Source organism: Leopardus geoffroyi, chromosome A1 (genome assembly GCF_018350155.1).
Source record: "Leopardus geoffroyi isolate Oge1 chromosome A1, O.geoffroyi_Oge1_pat1.0, whole genome shotgun sequence".
Classification (NCBI taxonomy): domain Eukaryota; kingdom Metazoa; phylum Chordata; class Mammalia; order Carnivora; family Felidae; genus Leopardus; species Leopardus geoffroyi.
The window spans coordinates 147,787,538-147,810,319 of record NC_059326.1 but is presented as its reverse complement, the minus strand read 5'-3'; positions in this window follow the sequence as shown (position 1 = coordinate 147,810,319).

Genomic DNA, 22,782 nt, shown 5'->3' with positions numbered 1-22,782 from the left:
ACATTATAGTAAGCCTTGAACTCAGGTGCATTTCTCCTACTCTGGTCTTTTCCTTCAATATTGTGGTGGCTCTTCTCCGTCTTGCCTCTCCATACAAACTTTAGAAACATTTTGTTGATAGGCATAAAATAACTTTCTGGAATTTTGATTGGAATTGAATTTAACCTGTAGATAATGGGTGTGTGAATGTAAGTTACGTCTCAAATTTCAAATCCCACTTACTCATTGCTGGTATTTAGGAAGAAAATTCACTTTTGCATGTTGACCTCTTTCTCACAATCTTGGTACAATCACTTATACCATGAGGGTTTTTTTTTTGGGGGGGGGGTCTTGCTTTGTCAATACTTACATGCCTATTCTGAATATAGTCATGTCATCTGTAAATAAAGACAGTTTATTTTTTCAAAGCTGTCTATCTCCCCCCACTGCAATCTTGTTGTATTAACAAGATTTCCAGTACTATCAGTGCTATGTTAGGAAGCAATTATGAGAGGAGACATTCTTGCCTGTTCCTGACCTTAGTGGAAAAGCTTCCACCTTTATCAAGTACGATGTTAGTTGTAGGTTTTTGTGGATAGTCTTAATCAAGTTGAAAAGTCATGCCCTCATTTCTAATTTACAGACAGTGTTTATCATGAATGGATATTGAATTTTGTCAAATGCTTTTTATGGTACTTGTAATATGACTATGTGATTTCTTCTTTAGCCTGTTGATAGGACTTTTATTGATTTTTTTTTTTAACGTTGAATCAGCTTTGTATACATGGGAAAATCACTTTTGATCATGGTGTGTAATTTTTTTTTTAATTTTGTGTTCAATTTGCTAAGATTTTATTGACTTTTTCATCTATGCTCATGAGAGATACTGGTATGTATTTGCCACTCATTCAACTGGTTTTGGTATTAGGGTAATACTGGCCTCATAGCATGAGTTAGAAAGTGTTATCTCTACTTCTGTCTTATGACAGTGATTATAGAGTATGGGTCAAATTTCTTACTTTAATGTGAGAATACACCAATAAACCCATCTGGGCCAATGCTTTCTAATTTGGAAAGTTATTAATTTTTTATTCAATTTCTTTAGTAGATAAGGCCTATTCAGATTACCTCTTACTGTAGAAATAATTTTGTCTTTAAAGGAATAGGTCCATTCATCTAGGTATCAGATTTGTGGGCTGGAGTTGATCATGGTATTTATTTTCTATCCTGTTAGCATCCATGATCTATAGTCATATCCTGTCTCTCATTTCTGATATTAGCAATTAGTGTCATTTATTTTTTTTCTTAGCTTGGCTAAAGGCTCATTGATTTTATTGATACTTTCAAAGAATTAGTTTTAGGTTTTGTTGACTTTTCTATATTGATTAACTTTTCAGTTTCATTGATTTCTACTCTAATTCTTTCTTCTTCTCTTTTTTTCTAGTTTCCTGAGGTAGAATGATTTGGATGATTAATTTGAGATATCTTTCCTGATATAGTAAAACGTTGGGATGTGAGTAACTTGTTCTCTGAGTGTTCTGGAATACAGGCAAATGTGTCTAACAAATTTTAACTTGATGAATGAGTGATGTCTTAAAATATGAGTAATATGTGATGCCCAACGTCACATGATCACAACTGAGCCAGCAGTTCTTGAAATTCACTTAGATATACAAGTGTTTTGGATTACAAGTATGTTTTTAGAACAAATTATGCTCTCAAATCAAGGTTTTACTGTATATGCATTTAATGCTATGAATCTCCCTCTAATCACTGCTTTCATTGCATACTTCAAATTTTGATTTGTCTTTTCATTTTTTCCTTGCAATATTTTTCTTCTTCCTTCACCTATGTGTTAAGTAGAAGTTATTTAATCTCCAAGAATTCTGGGATTTTCCAGCTGTCTTTTTGTATTGATTCTCGGTTTAATTCCATGGTGGTTTGAGAGCAGATGTTCTAGGATTTCTATTCTTTTAAATTATTAAGATATGTTTTATGGCTCAAGATGTGGTCTGTTTTGGTGAACGTTCCATGTGAGCTTGAATGTATATTTCTGTTGTTGGAAGATGGAGTGTATAGATGTCCATTATATCCAATTGACAGTAATGTGATTGCTGTATTGTAGGGTAGTTGTATTTTTAATTTTTTGAGAGATGTCCATACTGTTTTCCAGAGTGACTGTACCAGTTTGCATTCCAACAAATAGTGTGCAAGGGTTCTTTTTTCTCCACATCCTCACTAACACTTGCTTCTTGTATTTTTGATTTTAGCCATTCTGACAGATATGAGGTGATATAACACTATTGTTTTGATATGCATTTCCCTCTGATGAGTGATGTTGAGTATCTTTTTATGTGTCTGTTCACAATCTGTATGGTTTCTTTGGAGAAATGTCTGTTAATGACTTCTGCCCATTTTAATTAGATTTTTGGGGGGTTTTGGGGTGTTGAGTCGTACACGTTTTTTTTTACGTATTTTGAGTACTAACCCTTTATCAGATACGTTATTTGCAAATAACTTCTCTCATTCACTATGTTACCTGTTCATTTTTTGGGTGGCTTCCTTGGCTTTGCAAAGGCTTTTTATTTTGATTTAGCCCCACTTATTTACCTTTGCTGTTGTTTCCCTTGCCTCAGGAAACCTATCCATAAATATGTTGCTAAGGTTGACATCCAAGAGATTTCTACTTACATTTTCTTGAGAAATTTTATGGTTTGAGGTATCACATTGAAATCCTTAACCCATTTTGAGTTTACTTTGGAGTAAGGTATAAGAAAGTGGTCCAGTTTCATACTTTTACATGTAGCCATTGACTTTTCCCAATACCCTTTATTGAAAATTACTGCTTTTTCCCCCATTGTGTATTCTTGCCTCCTTTGTCATAGATTAATTGACCAGATAAGTGTGGGTTTATTTTTGGGCTGTTTGTTCCATTGATCTATGTGTTCATTTTTGTGCCCAGGACTGTACTGTTTTGATACTCTCCCTTTACTTTTAATAAGTATGTGTCTTTCTAATTGAAATGGATTTCTTGTATACAACATATATTTGGGTCTTTTTTGATCTACTCTGACAATCTTTTAATTTGTTCATGTAGATCACTTTTTTTTTTTAATCTTTAACGTTTTTATTTATTTTTGAGACAGAGACAGAGCATGAAGGGGGAGGGGCAGAGAGAGAGGGAGACACAGAATCAGAAGCAGGTTCCAGGCTCTGAGCCATCAGCCCAGAGCCCGACGCGGGGCTCGAACTCACGGACCACGAGATCGTGACCTGGGCTGAAGTCGGACGTCTAACCGACGGAGCCACCCAGGCGCCCCCATGTAGATCACTTTTCAGTAGTTATTGATATAGTTGGATTACAATCTACCATATTTGTTACTATTAGATTTGCTGCCCATATTTCTCGATCCTGTTTTTCTATTTCACTTTTTTTCTGTCGTTTATGGATTTAATGGAGCATTTTAGGATCTCATTCTTTCCTTTCTTAGTGTATCAATTTTATTTCTTCTTTATTGTTTTCATTGTCACTGGTGCTGCTCTGGAATTCGCTATATACATTTAAAACTAATTCAAGTACACTGCCAAGTAACACTCTACTGCTTCTTGTGTAGTATATATGCCTTATAAAAACAATCTTAATTATTTTTCCTGTCCCTTGTGTCATTGTTGCAATTCACATAACTTAGAATAAGGATACAAGAATATATATGCATACATAAGTATAACATAATTGAATACATCATTGCTATTATTTGGAAACTTTAACTATTGAATGAATTAAGAATAGGAAAGTCATTATTTTATCTTCAATTATTCATTCTTCAGTGCTCTTCTTTTCTTTACATACTTCGGAGTTGGTAACCTATATTAGTTTTGTGTCTTTAAAGAACATCTTTTAACATTTCTTGCAAGGCAGGCATATTAGTAACAAATTCCTTCAATTTTTGTATGTCTGAAAAAGTCTTCATGTCTTCTTCACTTGTGAAGAATAATTTCAGAGGGTATAGAACCTCTAGGTTGGTGGGTTTTTTCTCTCAGCCCTAAATACTTGACTCCACTTGCTTTTTGCGTATTTTCTGAGAAGTTGGTTGTAATTATCTTTGTCCCTGTGTAGGAAAGAATTTTTATTTTTGATTTTATGTAGTTTTAAAATTACATGAATAATACAGTTTTTTTTTTCACTTGTATGCTGGATGTTTTCTGAGCTTCCTGGGTCTGTGGTTTGGTGTCTGACATTAATTTGGTAAAATTCTCACTCATTATCATTGTAAATATTTTCTTTTTCTTCTTTTTCTGGTATTCCCATTACACATTTGTTATACTTTTTTGCAGTTGCCTCATAGGTTTTGGATATTTTTTTTTTTTCAGTTTTCAAGGATTGTGTTGATAAATCCTCTCAGATTCTTCCCTCAGCTATGTCCAGTGTACTAATTAGCCCTTCAAAGGTGTTCATTTCTATTGTAGTATTTTTGATCTCTAGAATTTCTTTTTGATTTTCTTAGGATTTCCAGCTCTCCATTTACATTGCCAATCTGTTCTTGCATGCTGTCAGCTTTGTCCTTTAGAGCCCTTAGATTATTAATCACAGTTGTTTTAAATTCCTTCTCTGATAAATCAATATCCCTGCCATATCTGGTTCTAATGCTTGCTCTATTTTTTTTTTTCTTTTTGGTATGCTTTGTAAATTTTTTTGTGCTAGCCAGACATGATGTACTAGGTAAAAAGAACTGCTATAAACAGGCTTTGTCGTGAAGTGTGGGGCAAAGGGGAAAGCATTCTATAGTCCTTGGATTAGGATTCAGTCTTTTAGTGAGCTTATGCCTCTAGACTGTGAACTTGACAAGTGTTTCTCAGTCCAGTCACCACTTAAGCAGGACAGGATGTCTAGAGTGGACTGCAATGGAGCATTTCCCTTCTCCTGGTTTAGGCTTTGATAAAATCCCAGCAGGTTAGGTGAAGGAAGACCTTGTTAAGAACAGAGTACTCTAGTATTGTTCAAAATGGTTGCTTTTCTTCTCCCCTGCTGGAAGCATAAACTGATTTCTCTCTCATATTCACTGTAAGTTTTTCCACAAAAATGGGGAAGCCTCCCTGTGACTGGATCTCCCTGGAGGTTTTAGTCTTAAAGTTGGCCATAAGGAGTCTCCAGAACTAGTCTGTTAACAGTGTAGATTTTCTTACCTTGCACTGGTTCCCAAGGAGGCTTCTGCTCATGTATTTCTGTTCTGATAATTGTAATGCTCTGTATTTGCCTGTTTCTCCAATTTGGGGGGTAGTACTGTTTTCTGTGACCTTACTATTCTTAAAGAATCTAAGTAGAGTTGTTGAATTTTTTCTGTTTAACTTTTTACTTCATGTCAGAATGGAATAGCAACTTTGAAGCTTCTTACATGCCAGAATGGAAACCAAAAACTTTTTAGTATGAAGACAACTGCAGTGATAAACTAGGCTTTAAAAGGAATTACTTGAAATTCTTCTATGTGTCTATAGTTAAGATAGTAGAAAGCTTAAGAAATCTGATGATGCATTTTATTTTTAGAAATAGTTCTTTGAACTTGAATACTGAATTTCACAAAATAATGAATTTTTAGCTATATGAGAATATTTTGGTATGCCAGAAAACATCACTGATAATATGCCTTACTTTCAATGCAAATATCAATATATGAAATCTTAATTAAAATATTTTGCATATTGTTAATTGCCTTTTAAAGAGTGCATAATAATATTGATCCAAAGTTACTTTAATATCAGTGAACAGTTAAATACTTGGGACTTGTAATTTGAGTTTAGAGAAATAGTAATTTTAAGGAGTCTGGTTTGATAGGACTTTTGATAGTAATAATAGAAATCTATAGAATGATACCAACTTCTTTCCATCTTTCTCTGTATACTTCAAAAAGGGAAAATGTTCTACATATTAACTGTATTAAATTGTCCTATTAAACTAAATTATGTATCTATTTTGCATAGTTCTTTCTGATGTTTTCATACTGTAAGTTCAACTTCCTCATTTATTTTTTTTGAGTGCCTTCAGGTTTTATCTAGCTTTGAATAACACTACGTTTTGACATAACTGTCGCTAATCAATATCTCTTAAGGGGATATTGGTGTATTCCCAGAATTTTTAATTCTTCCATTTCTTCAAAGTTACCTCTATTTTAATCTTTTGCTATTCTTTTTAAATATTTTTTTTAAACATTTATTTTTGAGAGAGACAGAGCATGAGCAGGGGAGTGTCAGAGAGAGAGAAGGAGACACAGAATGTGAAGCAGGCTGCAGGCTCTGAGCAAGCTGTCAGCACAGAGCCTGATGTGGGGCTCGAACCCACAAACTATAAGATCATGACCTGAGCCGAAGTCAGATGCTCAACCGACTAAGCCACCCAGGCACCCCAATCTTTTGCTATTCTTAGCTCCTCAGTCCATAAATGTATTCTTCCTTGTTACTTCTATCATGCTGAAGTAAGGTATACATGCGCAGGAAGCAATGAGCCTTGTTACTGCATTCTATATATGCACTATGTGAACTAAAATAGTCAATCCACCCAATTCACATGTTTATGAATAACCATATCTAGCTGATTCTTCTGCACATGTAACTTTATTAAACATGCTTCCTAATTAACATCAAATGACTAAAATCACACAGTAAAATGAGTTTCCTAAACCTACTGCATCATAACACACCCTGATTTGTGGTATCAGTAGTTAATTTTTTTTCTCTATTTAATTCCTGATTAACCTAAATGAGATTAAGCAAGGATAGTTACGTTATTCTTCTAGAGACTGGCTCTCCATGAGCCTGTCCTTCTTACTACTCACATATCCTAGATATTTGCTTCTTTGAACATTGATAACTTAGCTATTGGGCTTAATGCCATTTCTCAAAGTATGGTTTTTGAAATTTGAGTCATTAATCTAAAAATTACTGCTTTCTTGTAAAAAAAAAAACTTGGAAATATTGGCTTTTCACTTCACAATGATTGGAGAGTGCTGGTCCTCTTTGTATACTTAAATCTAAGCTCTCTGGGACTCCTGGACTCTTCGCTAGAAGCATTCACTTGGCCACATTTGGGATTTTGGTGCCACCTGGAATAATGTAGACCTGGTTTGAATTACTTGAAGGACTAGCTATTGCGGTTAATAGAAAGACACTTTGGCCTCAAATGATTTACCCTTTTCTCAGAGAAAATAGATGATGAGCATTACCATTTAATTATGTATTATATATTGGGAAGGTTACATTTATACAGCTTTATTTATATAAACCTACAGTTTCTATCTTTAATATCTGTCAAATGCTTCTATAATTAGTTCCTTCAAATTTTATCACTTGCTCTTTAAATCTTTCTAAATATAAATGTATCTAGAGCAGTGGTACTCCAGTGGTTGTGGAGTAGAGGTTCTCAAACTTGAGAATTTACTTCTGTGACATATTGTCAGATGATGCAGATAATACTCTTTCTGGGGGCCCATTTTGAAAACTGCACCTTTGGAAGAAAATGCAGGGCATTTTTCTTTTTTTGTGTGGAAAAAAGTCTCCATCAACATGTAATTAAATAATAGTTCTATCTAAGACTTGTTTTTCGAACTTTTCCATAAACTACAAATATTCATAGGCTCGTACATTAAAAACCATCTTAGACAAAACAAATAAGAAAATATGTAGATAAGAAAACATGAAATGGAGAGACTAGAAGATTTGCATAACCAGTTATGAAGGTGAAATTAAAATTAAGGTTTCTGAACTCTCAGTTCATTGGCCTTTTGTCCCATAAATTTTTCTTCATTTTATGTAAAGTGTATAATATCTATAATACATGATATGCCAGAGTCACAGAATGCAGTTTACTGGAGGGCATTTTTAGTCTATCTATCGCATGCTTTCTTTGAATGATAAAATTTGAAATACTAAAATATTTGTATATAGATTTACACTGGAAATGGCACGGGGAGGGGCGGGGGGAAGAAAGCATTGCACAGGGAATCAGGAAACTATTGCCAAATGGCCATAAATCTTGAGCAATTAAATACCATGACATAGACAGTTTGGCTTTTAGACCCTGCCCTGGGCTGCTAGTATCAGAGAATGTTAACTGCTTCAAAGAAGCCCAGAAAAGTCTTGACATCTCTTGCCCTGTGTCTTTAACACATGGCAATAATATTCAAATGAGGTAAAGATGTGCAGGTAGTGCCACAGCCAAAGTGGGAGATGGACACTGCTACAGAATGTGGGGACGATTTGAATGGGAGAAGTGTACAGAAAAAAACAAATTAAATTGTCACATTCCTCCTTTCAGAGAAGATGAATGCAGTAGCCTTTTCATAAAGAAGTATCATTTTCTGGCAGTGCTAAGTATCCATTTTTTCTTGTTTCCTTTATCTAGAGATAAGACAAATTAATGCATATTCTCATGGTAGCACATGATGGCTAAGGAATGTTTGGTATATTACGCAATTACATTCTTAGTCTATATTTATATATAACCTCCATGAAGAAACTTGAAAAATTCGATATTAAAAAAAATCTAAAATATTAATGACAAAGCATATGACAATGTAATGAGCTTTATTGGCATTTTGGCCCCAAATCCAGAAGCATATTTTATGTGTGTGCGTGTGCCATATATACCACTTAGCTTAAATTTGATTATACAGGTCATAGCCTTGGTTGTTACCGGATTGCTACCAAAAATGTCATCATTTTGACATCATCAAAAGATCAGCATTTTGACATCATCAAAATGCTGATATGTTTGGTAAGAATTCATTCAATATAGTATATTTTGAATCAACCACAAAATGAAACATATTGGTGAATGGAACATGTATCTAACTTGACCCTACAGACACTCTCAGACACATGACTGTCAGCTAATTTGTATTAAAGCAATTTGATTAAGTTTATCAAGATGCATAAGAAAAACTACTGAAATGACAATTTTTAAGAGAAAATCATGGTTTCTATAAACTAAATTAGGGTCATTAGAGGTCATTTGCTTTATAAATAGTCATTTCTACAGCAATCCCATTCCCTGGCCTCTGTTCTTGAGTTCTGCCAAGAAAGAATTCAGAGCCACACTCTGAAGCAAGCAAGGGTTTACGAGTAGTTTAAATGAAAATATACTCTCAAGATGGGAAAGGGGGGTAGACCCAGAGGTGACACCTGCAGCACGGATTCAGGGTTGTTCTTTTATGTTTGAATAGGTTATGGGTCATAGTTGGGGCGGTTCCTGACTAGGTTGTAGCCAATCATCTAAGGGACTCCTCCTACCTGTTGGGAGAGGGGGAATTTTAGGGCCCTGTGTGGTCCTTGCGGAAACAGCCATCGCAGTCTTCGTCCACCAGGGGGTTAAAACTACAATGAAAATGCATTATAATGAAGCTATAGGTTACAGGAGGAAAGTGGTCATAGGAGAGAATGAGAGCATATCCCCTGGGGTCTGTCCCAGGTACTTGAACTTGGTTTACACCCTTTTATCCGTGGACAGCTCTTGTCACCTGCTCACATCTAACTGCCTACTTTATCAGTTGGGTATAACCTTCTACTTGGTACTAATGTCAGTAAAAAACTTACCAAAGAAAACTAACAATTGTACTTAAAATGATTGTTGAAATAATTATAAAATATTTACAGGAAATTGAGATATTCAAGAATACATGACAAAATTGATATTCTAATATAATGAAAATACAGCAAGGAAATAAATATTTCTGTGACAGTGGAAGCTCATACAATGAATGCTGAGATTAATTACAGCACATACCATTATTTTTGCCTCCATAAAAAAACCCAAAACTATTGTTGCTTTCTCTAGTCAAAGCACTGCTCTCAATACTTGACTTCTGACACTTATGATCAACAAATGTGTGGATTTTCCATGCTAATAAATTCCCCTATTCTCCAGACACCAGCTGGGTCAATTCAATTTTTAAATTGTCAATCTGATAGATCCCACAGGTTAGGGGCTCAGTCCCACAAGACAGCTCGACTGCTTCAGACACCAGGTTGTCACCCGTTCTGCTGATGGACTGCCTACGATTTCCCATGACCCCATCTTGGGTTGAATTAATATGCTAGAATGGCCCACAGAACTCAGGAAACCACCAGATTGCCATTTGTTTTAAAAGGATACAATTCAGGAATGCCAGTTGCATAGAGCACAGTATAAGGAAAGGGCTCAGGCTCAACGCTTTCATGACTTCTCTAGGTGGATTATTCCACTGCTACTTTAACAAATTCTCCAACCTAGAAACTCTTTGAACCCAGTCCTTTTCGGCTTTTATGGAGGCTTCATTAATCACAAAAAGTCAATGATTTGATCATTCTTCAGCCCCTCTCCTTGCCCTGGTTTTTAGAGGGCAGTGCTAAAAGTTCCAACCCTGAAATTATATGGATAGTTCTCCTGGTAACCACCTTCCATCCTCAGGAGGTTTCTAGAAATCACTTCATTAACATCAACCCAGATATGGTTGAATGGCACTTATTATGAATAATAAAAGACACCTGTATGGGTCTTACCACTCAGGAAATTCCAAGGGTTTTAGGAGGTCTCTACAAGAAAAGGGATGAAGACGAAATATATATATATATATTTTAGCAATCACAATGTATAGATATATCAAGGTATATTTCTAACTGAAGACACATTTTAACAAAGTTGTCTACAGAGTGCTTTTAAAATCTTTATTTATGATATCCCAGCATTAAAATTAGAACTTCTGGAGTGACTAGGTGGCTCAGTCAGTTGAGAGTCTGACACTTGATTTGGCTCAAGTCGTGATCTCATGGTCTTGGGATGGACCCTGTGTCAGGCTCCATGCTGAACATGGAACCTGCCTGAGAGACTCTGAAAGACTCACTCACTCTCTCACTCTCCTCCCCCACCTCCCTCTGCCCCTCTCCCCTGCTCATGTTGTCTTTCTCTCTCTCTCAGTAAAAAATAAAAATCAAAAAAAAAAATTAGAACTTCAGAAGTAGGATATAATTTTTAAGTCACATGAAAATTATATATAAAATTAAAATATATGTTTTTTTTTAAACAAATTAATCATATAGAAGTCCATTACAGTGTTTGTACCTTGTAGTGTTTGGCAATCTTGTGTGTCTGAGCCCTTAACATTCACTGTAAAATGAATGACTTTTTCCAAATTGAGATATGAGTATGCTAATCTTAGATACTTCACCTGGCAGTTCCCAGCAAACTTTTTTACACTGAAATTAATATTAAAAATATGTATAAATCATTATATTGTACACCTGAAACTGTATATATTTTTTATTTTTTTTCAACATACGAAATTTATTGTCAAATTTGTTTCCATACAACACCCAGTGCTCATCCCAAAAGGTGCCCTCCTCAGTACCCATCACCCAGCCTCCCCTCCCTCCCGCCCCCCATCACCCCTCAGTTCTCAGTTTTTAAGAGTCTCTTAGGCTTTGGCTTTCACCCACTCTAACCTCTTTTTTTTTTTTTCCTTCCCCTCCCCCATGGGTTTCTGTTAAGTTTCTCAGGATCCACATAAGAGTGAAACCATATGGTATCTGCCTAAATGTCCATCAACTGATGAATGGATAAAGAAATTGTGGTGTATATACACAATGGAGTACTACATGGCAATGAGAAAGAACGAAATATGGCCCTTTGTAGCAACGTGGATGGAACTGGAGAGTGTGATGCTAAGTGAAATAAGCCATACAGTGAAACTAACTGTATATTAACTATATTGGAATTAAAATAAAAATATATATATATAAGAATTAGAATCACTCAAGAAAGTTTAATATGGCATTACTCTCAACAAAGCACAAGTTACACGAACATCCTAATTATAATAAGAGATTTTATTTCTGAAATTAAATCAAAGCACCTGCGTTTAATAGAAATACAAAAATATGAATTGTCCTTATTACTCATTCAGACATTGCTGGAATACCCAGACATGTGCAGTAATCATTGAATTTAATGTTTAGAATATTTTACCAAGTTTAAACATGTTAAAACGTGGGTGTTTTAAATATTATTTTGATACTTGTAGATATCCAGGAAGGAAGATGAAACATGGTTTACTTAAAATCTGTGGCTTCATTTATAACTGTTAAGATTGAGGTTTATACCCTATCCTTGATTTAGGTTCTTGTGCTAGGCCCTGCAAATGCTAATGGTAAACCTGTCCTTACATCTCAATGTCTTCGATTGGAGTGGAGTTTGAGCTCCTCTAACTGCATCATATATAAGTTGTTTTTGTTTTTGTTTTAAGTAATCTCAACACCCAAGGTGGGGCTTGAACTCATGATCCTGAGATCAGGAGTCCCACGCTCCACCCCCAGGGACCCCAATATATTTTGTTGTCTTTAAAAAGAGAAAAGAATTACCACTAGCCTTTCCTGTAGAGACCACCTGACTGGCCTAGTAGAGTTTTTTTTTTTTTTTTTTTTTTCAACGTTTATTTATTTTTGGGACAGAGAGAGACAGAGCATGAACGGGGGAGGGGCAGAGAGAGAGGGAGACACAGAATCGGAAACAGGCTCCAGGCTCTGAGCAGTCAGCCCAGAGCCCGACGCGGGGCTCGAACCCACGGACCGCGAGATCGTGACCTGGCTGAAGTCGGACGCCCAACCGACTGCGCCACCCAGGCGCCAGTTTTGATGAGCACCAACTAGTAATAATGTAATGATTAAGCCTCTTAGTCTTGCATGTCACTCAGGTTCTGCAAAACAGCTTTTAGTACAATTGTCATCTTCCCTGACAGCCATGCAGTTAATTGAAAAAAAAAAAAAAATATGATTGCAGCTAATACTTTATCTTCTTAAATAATGGTAAATACTCTGATTTTCTTTCTTGGTGTTGAATCTTTATCTGCATTGGAGTTATCTCAGATTATTTCTTTAAATTTGTTAAGTATTTTCCAAACATTTGGATTGCCATTATTTCAGGTTCAATAAATATATGCTTCAGATTTCTGCCTCATACTATGCCTGCTGATAATGATTATATAGAACAGAATATGATTTCACTTATATTTTTTACTTCAAAAGACAATAACAAATACAAATTTTTGTAGCTCAGGAATGAATTAAGGATTTAAATAGGGTGTTTTCTATCAGAGACTGAGTCATTCTCCAGCTTCCAAGTCTGGAAACAAGCAAATAATCAATGAAATTTCCTTCTTTGTTCAAAGTTAGCATTTTCTCCTGGGATATATTTGCATGGTTTTACTATCAAGTGAATTGTAGGGATAAGCCATTTTCTTTGAGAATGTCAGTAGAGAACTAAGTAACTTCTCATTGTGGAACAGGTTCAGGACTCTTGACATAAATGGAAGTTTCTGGTTTGCTGCCAAGAACAGCCTCCCGAATTAATAACACCTACTGAATGACCCAGTAGTTGGAGATGTTTCCATTTTTATGATTTCTATTTTTAATAGCATAAAGAGGCTATAAGTTTTTATTTTTTTCCTTTGAGATTATCACACTGTTCTGATGATTGAAATCACTTGCACTTCAGCCTTAACTTGTAAATATTCTCTGGAGACAGAGGAAGGCATTTGTCCATGTCTTATTTCTCAATTATGAAGCACAGAAAATATTCCTTCATGGACACTGCAATAACAGAATGGCCGCAGACATAATAAATCAGGAAACAGTCCCTACTAGTGTTGGTAAAATTCATGCATAAGAGAAAAATCAGAGAATATTTTTTTCTTAGGGAATCTGAACTTTTCATCAATCAGTTTTGAATAGGAGAGAATCTGTATTGGTACTAAAACACTGATAGATGTATCACTTAGTAAAATAAAGCTTAAATTAAGAATTATGTTCACTTAAAAATCCTATTAAGAAAGAGAAGAAATATCAAAAAAGATAAATTCACATCTCACTTTATTTAATTACAATAAACGATATCGCAAGTACAGCCAGACTCTCCACATAAGAGCAATAATCTAAAATCTGAAATTCTACTTTGCAGACTACCTAGGACAAAAGTTCTGGAGTAGAATATAGTCATCTTTTAATGAGTTCTTTCCATGAACTCATATAAAGTCTTATTTATTACCTTATTATTGCCTGTTTGGCCTGAAGCAACCTTTACTATAACAATTTCAGCTGATTTTTTTTTTTTTCTATCCTACTCCAAGAAGGTCTCTTTTTTAGTTATGCAAATGACAAGACCAGTAAGGTTTTGGGCCTGAATAAAATTAGGCCTAGCCTAAAATGAATTACAAGCTAGAAAAGCTACTGTTAGAACTGACACCATAACTCAGGAATCTTTATTCAAGTTACCAGTTTCTTTGCTGACATACCCTTCAATATTGTAATGTTAATTTCAGCTTGCTGTTCTCATAATCAGCATTTTGTCCTCATAGCCATTGTCAAGATCATGTTTATTTTTCATTTGTTTTTTGACTATCCCCTCCAATGAAACGTAAACTCCGAATGCTATTCATACTAACATCATGACATTTGGCATGATGCCTGGCAGTGATGTATTAAATAAAGGAGTGAACAAGTTTGTTTGTTAAATAATAAGGCATAGCATTTTCCTTAATTTGCACCATTTAATTAAACTAATGTTTACATCTGTGTTTGGCTTTGAAAGAATGAGTCCCTATTTACTTTTGACACTATTCCTAGATCTTACATGGTTTTTTTTTTTTTTTTTTTTTGGTCTCAAAATTTATAGATAGGTTGTTTGGCCATTTTATTTATTGTTTAAAATTTTTATTAATGTCTATTAATAAATTAATGTTATGTTTATTTATTTTTGAGAGAGACACAGAGACAGAGCATGAATGAGGGAGGGGCAGAGAGAGAGGGAGAACCAGAATCCGAAGCACGCTCCAGGCTCTGAGCTGTCAGCACAGAGCCTGGTGCAGGACTCAAACACATGAACTGCGAGATCATGACCCGAGAGGAAGTTGCATGCTCAACTGACTGAGACACCTACGCGCCCCTGTTTGACTATTTTATGAAGGGAAGTTTGCACTGTGTGATTATGAGGCTGCATGGGGAGCATAACGTTTTTCCTATTTACTGACAGTACCTCCTTTGGTATTGGTGAAAGCACATGAACTGTTAGAAATGTTCACATTTCTTATAGTTTGGAAGAACAAGAACTTGGAAGTTTTTCATTTACAGAATGAAGCTTTTATGTTCCACATAGATGAAGCATAAATGACATGAATTAACGATGAGAGTACATCCCCAAGTACTGGAAGAATCTTTCAGAAGAGAAGATACTTGCTCTGGCTCCTGTGATACACTGATATACTCAGTTCATCCAGTCCATTTGATAATCTCAACTTTATCCTTGGATCAGGCTAGACCACTCAAGAGCTTTGGATTCTGCCGTTTCGGTCTTTCATCTAAATGCTTTTATCGAATTGATTCTGGATTTATCCTACCAACTGACAATTAAGGGCATGAGAAATAATAAATACTATAAACTTGTAATTATTTCTATTTTGGAGATGCTGTTGAGAACATGCTGCAGTGTATAATACAATGCTTTTTTTAAGAAGACTCTCAGGAGAAATTTTTCTCAGCAATTAAAAAAAACATTTTAAATGTTTATTCATTTTTGAGAGAGCAAGAGACAGAGCATGAGCAGGGTAGGGGCAGAGACAGAGGGAGACAAAGAATCCAAAGCAGGCTCCAAGCTCTGAGATGGCCGTATACAGCCCAATGCATGGCTCGAACTCAGGAGCAGTGAGATTGTGACCTGAGACAAGGTCAGCGCTTAACCAACTCAGCCACGCAGATGCCCCTCTCAGCTATTTCAGAAAATGCTCATTCTTAATTACTATTTGCTTTTTTTTCCCCCCTCTTTGGGCATAAAATCTGGCAGGTGACTGCTTTTTCCTCTTACAAGTGAGGAGGCTCTTTAGCTCATGAATATTAGGGATCATTCATTTGTCTGCCTTTCTTCCTCTACCATGCATACAGGAAGCTCAGAATCAAATTTGGCCCGTCTTGCTAATTGTTTGCTAGCTTGGCCCAGACTCTATCATCTTCATGCTTTATCCCTGATTTCCTCAACTATTCATTTCATTGCTTTTTGCCGTCTTTATTTTCCTAAGCCATCTTAAATTCTTTGCTGCCAGCGAGATCTGTATAAATGTACTCAAGACATTGTTTCTTAACAATGTTTAATGTTTTCCACTATGAGACCAAGTCCAAATAATATTTTAGCCTGTAAGACCCTGAACAGATTGGTCACCTCAGTCTACTTCATCTTCTCCTTTCATCCCAGGACCCTCTTTTCCAAGACAATCCATTTAGAACTTCTCCAGAAAACCATGCTGTTTCATGCTTCTGTGCCTTGATTCATTGCTCTGTGATATCTTAGATACCATGACAATTTTTTTCATCTTAACTCCCATCCTCCCATCAAGTAGCACTGACACTTTTTCTTTTGTTCTATCCTAAAATTAATGCAGATACTTTGGTATATTTCTTTCACCAAATCTGTCACTAGAAAATATAAACTCTTTGAAGGCAGAAGTTTGTGTTTTATTTATTTTTTTTTTCCAACGTTTATTTATTTTTGGGACAGAGAGAGACAGAGCATGAACGGGGGAGGGGCAGAGAGAGAGGGAGACACAGAATCAGAAACAGGCTCCAGGCTCTGAGCCATCAGCCCAGAGCCTGACGCGGGGCTCGAACTCACGGACAGCGAGATCGTGACCTGGCTGAAGTCGGACGCTTAACCGACTGCGCCACCCAGGCGCCCGAAGTTTGTGTTTTAAAATGAAGACACTTTGCATATTTCCTGGCATATTATGCATATTTTATATGTTTGCCATAGGAATGGTAGATGAGGAAGTACTATATGAATGTATTATCGATTACTTCAGATCCAGTTGTAAGCATTACATTTCTACTAAAATGGGGCCAGAGAGTAGGTACATGATTGACCCTTTGCTGTGTTCATTCTTTTAATGAACTGGACTTTTAATGAATGTGGACTTTTAATGAATGTGGACTTTTAATTCTTTTAATGAACGTGGACTTTACTGTATGAAAATTTAAAAAAATATATAAAAAACAATGGAATACTGGGGTCATATAATGATAGAATGAATTTATCTGCTTAATTTGCCAATTTAAAACATGAAATAAAGTACAGACACTATATTTATGAATATGTAAGTGTAGGAGTATTCAACTTTTAAAATAGGCCAAAATTTATGTGAATGTAGACAGAATCCACCTATTGCCAAGGGTGTTTTGATTTCTTAGGAGCTCACCACTATAATACTTATTTTTTCTTTAATTTGCGATAATAATTAGGAGTGATGCTTTAGCTCCTATGTTACTGAATAAAACTTTAGGATCATGAAACTCACATTAAAAATTTTGGATAAATCAGTGTTTCAGTAGAAAGAAATGGTACATGTAAAATAGATGTGAAGTTTTCCTTTTGTAGACAGTCCATCTTTATTCAGTGATTCTGATTTCCCAAAGTTTTCTAGTACTTATGTTTACAGGTAAAAGTAGATAAGATCATCAATGTGAACTTAACAGTAAGTTTTTATTTTAAAAGCATTCCAGAAAGGCTGTGGAATGAAATTTAGGACTACTATATGCCCAAAAACAAATAACTTGTATTATTTCACTTTATACTTTGGTTCCATTAAATGTGCTTTTTAAAAAACATTCAACATGGGTAGCCTTTCAGACTCATGGGTTATGAGATTATATAATCTTACATATTCCATATTGAAGGGATCTGAAAACTCCTTTTTTTAGTCTAACCCTTTTCATTGATGTTGATTTAACTAAGGCCCATATAATTGAAGCAACTGGCCAAATCTTTCACACAACTTAAGGTTTTGGGGTGGGGGGGGGGGAAGTAAACTCCCAGCTATGGATAAAAGCTTGAATTTTGTTCATATAGTAGTATTTTAATCAAACTGTAATGCATACATAAATCACAGATAAGATGAATGTGTAATTAGGACCATAGAGCTAAGAGTGCTGTTCTCACTGATGGAGAATTTATGTTTTATAGAATTGACAGTATTGACATTAATTCATGAAAGGTATATGTAGTGGTTGCCTTAGTTTTGTCAGGATTAATATTGCTTAGGCTTTCTTCTTGTCCTTTGAAAATTGTGAATTCCAGGAAATGTGATTGAAAATGTCAGTAACTATTAAGAATACACATATTGAAATACTAGTTTGGGTAATAGATTAAGTAAATATAAGAAGTATGATTAAGGAAGTGAATAGACTAGAGGATTAAGTCCTATATAAGGTGTTTGAAACTGGAAAGGAATTATATACACTAACTCACCAGAATTAATGATTATCTTATATTTCCAAGTATATTTTATTTATATATGGTTCCTTAGATCTATTAGGCTATTACAGTTATGTTACAGAAGGTAACAAACGTTAAATTCATATAGTTTTAAAGTTTGTGTTAAGAATACCATTTTTTAGAAGAAAAATTTTGTCTATAGATATATGTAGAAAATCCTAAAGATTTGAGAAAACATTAAAATTAACAAATTCAATAAAGTTAGAAAATATAAAACCACGAAAAAATCAGTTGCATTTCTACACACTAAAAATGAACAATCTAAAACGAAAATTAGGAAAACCCATCTATAATAGCACTTTGAATATATCCTACCACTTCATTTTGTCCTTTAACGTTTCTTTTGAAATATCAACTAATAGCCTTAAGGGGTTTCCCTTGTATGTAACTGCTTTCACCATGTTAGTTACCATGTGTCTTGGTGTGATCTTCTTTAGTTTCATTTTGCTTGGGCATCTTCGTGCCTCCTGGATCTGAATGTTTCCTTTCTCAGATTTATGAAGTTTTCACATATTATTTCTTCAAAAAAATACCGTCCACCCCCCACCCCCCACCTCCACTTTCTTTTCTCCCTCTGGGATTGCTATAATGTAAATATTATGCTTGATGGTGTTCCTGAGTATCCTAAGTCTCTTCTCACTTTGCCTTTTTTTTTTTTTTTCCTCTCATCTGTTCGGCTTGATTGCTTTCTATTACTCTGTCCTCAGGGTTGCTCATTTATTTTTCTGTTTTGTCTAGTATGTTATTCTTCCATCTAGTATATTGTTATTTATTGTGTTCCTCATCTGCGGTTCTTTTTTACCTTATTGTTAAGGATCTCACTGATATTCTCCACTCTTGTCTGAAGTCCAGTGAGTATCTTACTGATTATTACTTTAAATTCTTAATGAGGCATATTACTTACTTCCATTTCTCTTAGGTCTTTTTATGTGATTTTTGTCCTGTCCTGTCATTTGTGGCATGTTCCTCTATCTTGTCATTTTGCCTAACTCTCTGTGTCTGTTTCTGTATGTTAGGAGACACAGCTACATCTCTTGCTGCTTGAAAGTAATGGCCTTATGAAGAAAAGGGCCTCTAGTGTCATGCTGTGAAGAGTCCTCTTTTCACCTGAACCTGGGACTCAGGGATAGCTCGCATGTGCCCTGTTGTTGTGGCTGAGCCACTTTTTCCCTCAGTCCAGTTTTCTGTAATGGTTCTCTTTGTTATGGGCAATATTTGGTCCCTTTGGTGTTAGTGGGCCAGTCTAGGGATGCCTTGGGATTGAGTTGAGTCAGACAAGGTGTTTGCCAGAGATGCAGTAGCACCAAACAGCAGGGCACTTTTCCTGTGTTGTCCCTTGAGAAGCTCTCATTGGTGGCAGGGGAGGGTATGGGGACTGCGATCAGACCAGTTGTTGGCCCCCAGCCCACTGCTGCGTCTTTGTCTGACTGGCTTATCTATGTAGTTATATTTTCCTCTCTCTGGGGAAAGAGCCATTTTGGAGTGGTACTGGCCATCATAGGAGCTACGTGAACACTGCCAGGCCTGTGGAACCACCCTGTATGACTTCTGATCAAGAGCATATTGGAGAGGTTTGATCTGCCAAATCACAGCAGAGGAGTGCAGTGGTGCTAACAAGCTTTGCACACCCAGATTCCTCTGTGGAAGGGGACTTATAGGACCCAGACTGATGGGCTGTCCAAGGAATGGATTAGTGGAAGCACAGAGTGGGGCACAGTTAGCTGTAGTGCTAACAAGGTAGGTAGTGAGTCCTGTAGGTGGCCCTCTGTTTATGCTGGGGAATGGAAGAGGTAAATGACACCTGCTAGTTCCTTTATTTCTGGAGGAGTTCCTCAGAAATTTCTGCTCCTCTGGGACAGGCTCTGAGATTAGTAAATAACTACCTCTTGTATGTCCCTGATGCCTTTCTTATCTTTTTTTTTTTTCTAAGTTTGTATATTTTGAGGGGGGGGTGGAGAGAAAGAGAGAATGTAGTGTACATGTGGGGGAGAGGCAGAGAGAGAAGGGAGAAAGAGAGAATCCCAAGCAGGCTCTGCACTGCCAGCAGTTAGAGGGCTCAGACTCATGAACCGTGAGATCATGACCTGATCTGAAATCAAGAATCTGATGCTTAACCAACCGAACCTCTCAGGTGCTCCCAGGTGCCTTTCTAAGTGCTGCTTGCAGGTTTTGTTTCCAAGGGCCCTTGTTCTGTTGTCTCTTTAAGGGTGGGGATGCAGTTTCCTCTTGCCCTCCTGACTCTCCCAGAGCCCAGCCTTCTGATTTTTTTAAAATTTAATGTTTTAAGTCCTGCTGGTTATAAGAAGTCACAAAATCCAGACCCTCTGATTTTCAAAACCAAATGTTAGGGGGATTCGTCTTCCCCACATGGGCTTCTTTAATGTATGGGTCTGTTTCTCTCCCCTCTCCATACCCACCATTTCTGTCCCTTCCACAGATAGTCTTGTGAGTCCATTTAGTTCCTGACCATAGGTCCACCCTTCCTACCCTCTTTGATGTGGCCTCTACTCTACATTTAGTGGTGGATTTTACGATGTCACTGGGGTCATTTACTGGGTTATTTACACTCACATGAGTGTTATCTCGTGGTATCCATCGGATAAAATGAGCCTAGAATCCCCCTACTCTCTTATCTTTGCCAGAAGTCTTGGAAGAAGAAAATGTTTATCAATTTCTTCTTGAAAGTTATTTCAAACTTGAAATTTTATATATTTTCAGTTTCTCCAGAGATACAAATAAATTTGTTATTAGTAAGTTTTTTTTAATTTTTGAATAATTCTTTATAGTAATTTTCTTCCTGAGAAGGATTTTATTTTATAACCAGGAATTCTGAAAAAAATATAGACCACAATGGACCTCCTATCTTTCTAATGCTTTTGGCAAGAGTCAAAGCTCATTTAACAGCACTTAGAACCTCCTCGTCACACATACTGTCAGGCATTTAAAAAATCGTAATTCCACTTGCAAATAGATTTGCTGCAAAATATGTGCTGTAAAACATGTTTTAATAAAAGTAAAATTTCTGATGGTCCATAATGGAGGTCATTGATCCTGAGACAATCTTTCATATTTTTAATCTTCCAATGACAGTCTTCAACTAGATGACTTGATTAATGCTAATACTTATCAATAAATTGAATTGTGTCACATTAATCCAGTTTTCATGTATCCTTGTCCATTTACTTTCTGTGGAACAAAAATTTTAAAAGGAAGTTACATTTTTGCTAATCCTCTATTTCTTTTAAAGTGGATGTTCAGGACTCTGCTACTTAGCAGTGTAGAGGAAGGAAGTGGTCTTAGAAGAAGGCGACAAATTTGGACACCTGAATAAAGGTTGCAAAAGAGCTCTCGTTTCCCAGTGCTTTTCTTTCCCATATTCTCAAAATGCCAATTTGAGGAATGCAAACTTTGTTTCTTGGTTAATCAGTCATTCCCCAAGAAATATTTAAAGCTACGCTTTACCTTAATTATCAAGTCATTAGAGAGAACTTAAAATTCCCAAGCCTTCAGATAATAAGCTACAGGCCACTTAAAGGTACTATAGAGAGTAGAAGTTGGCCATTTGAATATTTAGTCACAGATGGCAAATGGGATTTCCACTCTCTACTGCATCTCAGATACAGAGATTAAATCTCTTTCACATTTGTCTCCACATCTTTTAGAATATTTTTTTGTTCTAGAAAGTTTATTTTGTTCTGCAGTATTTTAAGTTGGAACTTCTGAAGAGATTGATACTTTCTCATTTTCTGGGAAGGAAAAGTGATAGATTGCCTTTGTAAATGAAGACTCATGCTGTTATTGTCTACAATTCGTAGTAGTCATGTTAGATTAAACAGCATTCTATTGTGGGCTTCTTATTAATTATGATGCTTCCTGCTACCATGCTGATTTTTTTTTTCTGATGGCTTCACTGTGGAGAAGCACAGCTTCTTTCAAAGAAGCCCATCACGATGCAAGCAGCTCATTAACTTCAGCCTTCCTCCCAGATTCCTGTGACAAGCTGAAGAACCTTCCCTAACTAACTTTAGAGAGAGATAATAAAGTTTTATTTCCCTTTCACAGTGTTTAAAGGGCATTTTATCGTGTTCTTTTCTTCAAGACAGAATTTTGTACAGAAGCATAGGGACTCAGAACTTTATTTTTTAATGTTCTGGATGTCACTAAATTAGAAGTTGCTATAAATGACACCTCCTTACATTTGGTAGGTGCCTTATTTTATTAAAAAATAAAGTGGGCATATCTGTGTGTGCAGTTGTTTCAGAGAATAATGAACTTAAAAGAAATTTCTGTGATCATCTTTCCAGATTGAAGTTTTATGGCTATTCTTTTTTGGTTTGTTTTTTATTTGCTAGCAAGCAAGAGAGTACTTATCTAATACGGAATCTTTCAAATATGAATACTCCTTAGGGCTCTTAAATTCTGAAATTTCCCCATTGTGTATTCTTTCCTTTGGTACATTTCTCCACACATTT